Genomic DNA, 7,026 nt, shown 5'->3' with positions numbered 1-7,026 from the left:
AACATTTCTACAAACTACTATATTGGATATGTTTGTAAAAAACTTGTAAATGGGTGTCCAGAACTTGAAGTGCTGTTATCTTCTTGGCCAGTGGCCAAGTAAACAGGTGACACAAAAATAGTTTATCTACATTGAACTCTTTTGCTGGAGATCCTAAAATCAGCCATGGTAAAGATTCTGGAGAAGACCAGTTAAGGCTTTTCTGTGGAGAAAGGGGGTGCAACTTCATAATCAAGGTCATACACTTTTGCTTGTGGGGATGCACCAACTTGTTGGCAATGTGCCTTCTTTGTTTGGCCTTTATATTGAAAAGATATATGAAAATGCCCTGGGGGTTTGTTAGAGGCTATTGCCACCTCTGAATAATGGATGACCAATATTACCAGTGACTTGCATCTTCTTTCAATTGATGGATTCCTAAATTTTGCTTTTTGGGCCTGACCTCTGCCCTCAGTCTGACACTGCAGAAAGGCCCAGTGCTGACTACACATGAGGCACCTTGGAACATGCAAAGATTAGACTTAATCTTGTACTCAGGGAACTTCTAAGTCCTTAAAAGGAAAGTCTGTAAAATGGTATCCTTCTGTTAAATGGAGCAGGTAACAGTGATCTTGGAATTGAAGTGCTCAAACCTAGTAGACACTAAGCCATATTCTTACCAACTGATCAACAAAGGATGGCAAGTGCAACCTGTGATGTTGGGAAGAAAGATGTACCTGAGCTTTGCTCATCCTTCACTCACATTCATTTCTTTTTAGTGTTCTTTGTGTGGCACAACTTCATCTTTCCTTAGGTGTAGGCCCTCTTGTCAAGTCTGTCTTTGAGTTTCATAATTTCCTCTTTCTTTAGAGTCAAGAGGTTGTTCTGGCATTACCTGTAGCATCTGTGCTAATTGCAGGTTCCCTCACCTGGATCAGCTCATGTCTCCTCTTGCCTACAGATTACATCAAGGTGGAATTAATGGACTCATGAGATCCCAACCACAGCTCATTTCCTGTAGATTCCCCACCTCCTCTACTGCTCAAGCTTCCAGAAATGCCAAGTAGGAGTTCCCCAAAACTGAAGAGTGGAAGCAATGTAAGCATCCATTGATGGAGGAATGGATAAACATGTTGTCCATCCACACAATGGAATATAATTCATCCCACATTATGTTAAGTGTAGTCACACAATCACAAAAGGACACTTACTATGTAATACTGCTTAGAAGATGTATATAGAGACATCAAACCCACAGAAACAGAAAGCAGGGGACTGGATGATGGGCAATGGGGTGGCAATATTTCATGGGTACAGAGTTCCTGTTATGAAGATGAAGTCTAGCAATAGATGGTGGTGATAGTGAATGTACTGAACACTTCTGAATTCTATTTGCACTTAAAAATTATTAATGTGAGCTGGGATTATGGCTTAGTAATGCTGCCAATGTTTATAGCAGCTCAATTTACAATGACTAAGCTGTGGAAGCATCATAGATGCCCTTCAATAGATGAAATGATAATGAAACTGTGGTATGTATACACAATGGAATATTACTCATCTTTAAAAGAGAATAAAATTATGGCATTTGTAGGTAAATGGATGGAGCTGGAGAATATTATGCTAAGTGAAGTAAGCCAATTCCAAACAACAACAAAAATCAAAGGCTAAGTGTTCTCTCTGATAACTGAATGCTGATCCATAATGGGGGGGGGATAATGGAGGAACTATGATGAGGAAAAGGAGAGGGAGGGATGAAAGGGAGCATGTGGAGAGTAAAGATGGTGGAATAAGATGCAAATCATTAACCTAGGTACATATATTAATGCACATATAGTGCATTGTTACATCGGGTACAACCAGAGAAAGAAAAACTTGTGCTGAAATTGTATAGAAGGAACCAATATGCTTTCTTCTCTCTAGCCCAATACTACAGGCACCTGGGTCTATCCCTAGCCATAATTGACAGCTGATTTAAAGGAATTCCTGACTGCATCCCTTACAACCCCACTGTCAAGATGGTCTAGAAGAAAACATGCAGGTGATTCCTATCACTACAGCCTCTAAGAACAGAGGTGTCTCTTTGCAGAATGCAGAATGGCTTCACCCCTCCTACAGAACTAGCCTCTAAAGCCTCCTGGGTCATCGGGGCCTTGGGCAATGGGCTGTGTGAGAGAAAGCTGATTCTGATACCAGTTGGCAAAGGAGGTGAGAAAAGTGAGTTGTGGGCACCTAGATAGCCTTCATCCTCCATCAAATAGTAAGTACTACCTCAGTGAGGGAGATCCTGGGAACAAGGGAGATATGCCTTTCTGGCAACAATTGCTAACACTCAACCCCAAAAGTAATAGCCCAAATGTGATCTACTGGGTAGCCCTAAAGGGACTGCCTTATGTAGGTCCAAGGTCAAGAGAGCCTGCTAGAAAGGCTGAATCTCCTGCCTGGAGAAACTCCTTCCCAATTTCAGGTATACAATTGTATAGAATTTCAGTGAACGGGAGGCCATAGAGGTGGAAGGAAGTGAAATCCTCCAAAACCCGGGTATTGAGGTGCTTCAGAAAACAACCAAGGAATGTGGAGTGAGGTGAGGGCCAGGATCAATTCTCAAAGATCCAGATTTGGAGGCTATTCAACCTCTCTGCATGTTAGATACTGGAGGTACTGACATAAAGTTGATTAGAATAGCCAAATAAGAAGGGAATCACCCAAGAATTCAAGTTTTCTCCCCTTCAGACTTTTCTCCCCACTAGGAAATGGCCTACAAAGTGTTCAGCTGACATGCAGGAACTTAGGAACACTTGTGATTGCAGGCAAAGAGTTGCTCATGGCTAACTTCACTTGAAGTTGTTTCTTTGTTTCAGAATCTGCTCTTTAGAAAAGGCCTTAAACCAGTCAAAGATACACAGCTGCTCTTGTAAGTGACCTAGAGTAAACTTTGCTCATATAACTCATTATATTGCTAAACTCTCTGCCCTAAATTAAGTGCATATGCATTTATTTGGTTTGCTTTGGTTTGGTACTGGGAATAGACACTAGGAATGCTTTACCACTGATCTACATTTTATAGTAAAGATATCTCAGAAGAAAAGAAAAATAACATGATGCCATGTGTATCATTGTGAGCCCTCCGGAAATCAATCTTGAACATTCTTGCTACTTTGTAGTATTGAAATAGAATGTCCAATCAGGAATGTCTATTACCTCATATGAAGACAAAGACTAGTATGTAAAAGGAAACTAACTAGAATATATAAGAGATCACTTTCTACACTAAATGTTCAGCCTTCAGATAAGAATCTACTGAGGCTAGATGCACACAAATAAACACTGCTTCCTGTTGAATACGCTGGTGTCTCCTGTCTGTGTGAGAATCCCACACAACATTTTATTTTGTTTTGTTTGAGTCAGGGTCTCACTTATCTTATCCTTCTCTTTGATATATATTTATAATAAACAGCTTTCTTAGAAGTGTTTATATCCTGTGAGAAGTGAAAAGAACATCTGAAAAAAGATTTCAAAGACTCTTAAATAAATAGTTGTCTACAAAAAATGAAATGAAAACCAACTCAATTTATTTTTAGAAACATTTCATATCATATATTATTTTAAAACAACTTATCAAAAACTGATTTATTCCCATGTTTGCAACTCTTCTCAAGTTATTTTTCAAATGTCTAACACAAGAGTTTTTCTATGGAATAATTCAGATGACTTCTGTAGAAATTGTCAACAAGGCTAAACATGTAGCTCAGTTGTAGAGAGCTTGTCCAGCATGTACATGGCCCTGAAGTTTAACCCCCAACAGTGAAAGGAAAGGAAAGGGAAAAAGAAGAAAGGAAGGAAGGATAAAGAGAGGGGACAGGAGGGGAGGGAAACGAATGAGTAATTAAAACAAAAGGGCAAGTGGTATAAATATAAATATATGGTGTACTAACTCTTTAAAAAATTTACAGAGCTGTAGAATTTTAGTTACATCAAACTGGGTGATATTATGACTATATAGAATGACACATAATAAGTTCTGCCTTAGCCTGGCCTAAACCAAATAAATGGGTGGGTGTCCTGGAGAGGACTTCTCTCTGGCTTGATTTGGACACTCTTGAACCTTCACTGGTTCAGAATTTATAGCATAGTGGAGGGACCAAGACTTCCCTGACAGGCAGTGTAAGTGTGCTAGGCCCCTGAGATCCCATGACCAGGGATGCCCATGCCCATGCCCACAGTCCCTCCCCACCACTCACTGGTACAAAATGGTCTGCTCCATTGCCTGGTGCAGGTTTTCTCCTGACCAAAGGCCTGAGTGTTCGCAGCCTATTTTGGCGTGGCTGGGGATTGTATGGTTGTGGAGGGAATAGCCAAATTAGCCTTAGCACGATGGAGAGGCAACAGCTATCTCTCAGCCATAATTGGGGGTGGTCCTGGAAGAAGTAAGTAGGGTTGTGGTCTACCTTGACTGAAGACATGGAAACACACTCTAGTCCTTATGGCTGTCCATGGGAGTTGGTGATATGTACAGCTATTGGATTTTTTGTTGTTCTCTTGTTTTTTGTGGAGAAGTTATCAGTCTATGAGAAACAGGCATTACATGAGAAGATAAAAAAAAACTTGCTCTAAAACTTTTTGGACTAATTCAAGAAAAATGTCAATTACTTGAAAATGTTAGCCTTGTTTAAAAAGCATAGGAAGGCTTAGAGTCACCTTTAAAGGATATCATTTTGGTGAAGGAGTCAGTAAAAACAAAAATCTTGGAGGCAATATATAAAATCCTGGAGAGGTCCATATCTAAACTTGAGGATGAAATACTCTTTCTGGAAAATGAGCTAAAAGAAGAGAAAACTAAATATTCTCAACAGGGTAAATTGATGATGGATATATCAAAAAGGATTAAGTTCCTAGAAGATGAATCAAAATCCCTTAAATCACAAATACCTGAAGCTAAAACAAACTTGAGAATATTTCAAATGAATAAAGAAAGAATTACAGTAGCAATAAAAGAGGCTTTGAATGACTTCAGGAAAGTCATAAAGAGCTTTTACAAGAAGTTGAAGTATGGAAAGGAAAAGTGAATGGCCTTACTAAACAGAAAATTATATTTGAACACTCTAAAGTACATGCAGAACAAATTCTAGGAGACAAATAAAATCACATTAATTCTCTGACTGAACACTTACTGCAGATAAAAGATTTGGCTCCCATGCTTGAAAAAGTCCTAACAGATGATGGTTACTTGGAATTGGATTTGAAGAGTTAATCAGAAATTAGTGCTCACTTAGAAGATCAGCCAAAAAAGTGTTGGAAGACACTGGTTTATGATGCGAAGTTAAAGGCCTCTTTTAAAATCTTAGAAAGAGAAAGAAATCAAATTTTTACTTTATTATCTGAAGTAATTGAAACAAAGGAAGACCAAATAGAACATATTAGAAATAATAAGACAGAACAAGCATATTTGCAAACAGAAAATACACAGTTTGAAAGTGAGAATCAGAATCTCCAGCAGAAACTTAAAGTCGTGATGGAATTATATCAAGAAAATGTAATGAAACTCCAAAGAAAATAGGAGAGAAAAATTACCAGGTAGAGCAATAAGAGAAACTTTTCAAAGAGGAAGAAAAGATCAGCCATACAACTAAACTGCTGGAGACCAATAGAAAGCGATCAAAAGATCTTGAAGAAGAATTGGAAAGAACCATTTGTTTTTATCAGGGGCACATTATTTACTATGAGATAAAAGCTCATGGTAATGGGTTGGCAGCTAGGAGTGCTGAAAGATACCTCAATAATTTAAGAAAAAAATGCTCACAATATACAAAAATTAACTGAAATAGAGTTATAATTTAAGCTTGTAGAAAAAGATCCTTCTGTGCTTGATGCTTCAAATACAGCCTTTGGCAAAAAGAATTCTCCAAATGGTCCCTCACCATTGGGTCAACCTTCATGTGAAATAAGACCTTCTCATTTGGAAAAGAAGGCTACACTTATACCCTCAACTTTGGTGCCAGTAGGAGGAGAAAAAGGCTCAAGGGGCCCAGAGAATCCTCTGGACCATCCAACTAACAGTGAAAGAAGAGAATCAAACTGTGATAAGTCAACTTATCCTCAGAGAGCACCTTCTGACATACAGCCCCTGGAACATCCATGGGAACAGGCCCACAGGATAATGATCCCTTCACAAGGCCAACAATATTCTGATCCACATCTTCCTCTACAAAGGCAAGATGGATGTTATTCTAAATATGGTAGACCATCTGGATCAGCAGAACTCAGAAGTTCCACTATGCTACCTTTGGATAAAATGGATGGGCCTACATATTCAGAAATGGAATCTAGTAGAAATGATACTAAAGTTGATCTAGGTGATTCCAATGTACCTGATTCATCTCCCCCTGCTGAAAACCAAGCAACTGGCTCTGGCTTTTCTTTCTCATCTTACCCTCCAATCAGAGGTCCATTGTTTTCTGTGGATCCAAGGAGTCCGTTCATGAGAAGAGGACCTTTTCTTCCTCCACCTCCTCCAGGAAACACTCATGGAGCATCACGAAAATATATACAGTACATACTTATATGTACTTTACCTAAATAATTGGGCTGTTATTATAAAAATCAAAATTTCCATGACTAAGAAGAATCCTCTTTTGATATTTGAACTGTCATAATTAAAGAAATAGTCTTTTTGATATGACTGATGTGGAGAAATATAGTACAAGGGAATGAAACTTATAGGTATATGATTAAGTGTTTTATTTATAATTTTTTTAGTTGTTGATAGACCTTTACTTTATTCACTTATTTATATGTAGTACAGAGAATCAAACCCAGTGCTTCACACATGCTAGGCAGGAGTTCTGCCACTGAGCCACAATCCCAGCTCATGATTATATTTTAATAACCACTAACAATGATCTAAAAGAAAAGGAGAATATCTCCATTATTAAACAAATACAAGCCAAAAATATATAACCAATAACAATTAGACCTTAATTATTTTCTAATGTTGTATTCATTACAGGGATTCTTTGATTCTCTAGAGGTTTTACCAAAGGCCTGAAA

The 7,026-nt window shown here is 38.3% G+C and overlaps 1 pseudogene; it reads left to right on the top strand.

Moving 5' to 3' along the window:
• The first annotated feature begins 4,382 nt into the window (after positions 1 to 4,382).
• On the top strand, positions 4,383 to 6,559 carry LOC144373321 (melanoma inhibitory activity protein 2-like; annotated as a pseudogene).
• The last annotated feature ends 467 nt before the right edge of the window (positions 6,560 to 7,026 follow it).

The sequence above is a fragment of the Ictidomys tridecemlineatus genome, unplaced genomic scaffold (genome assembly GCF_052094955.1).
Source record: "Ictidomys tridecemlineatus isolate mIctTri1 unplaced genomic scaffold, mIctTri1.hap1 Scaffold_354, whole genome shotgun sequence".
Lineage (NCBI taxonomy): Eukaryota > Metazoa > Chordata > Mammalia > Rodentia > Sciuridae > Ictidomys > Ictidomys tridecemlineatus.
This window is presented reverse-complemented; position numbering and strand designations above follow the sequence as displayed.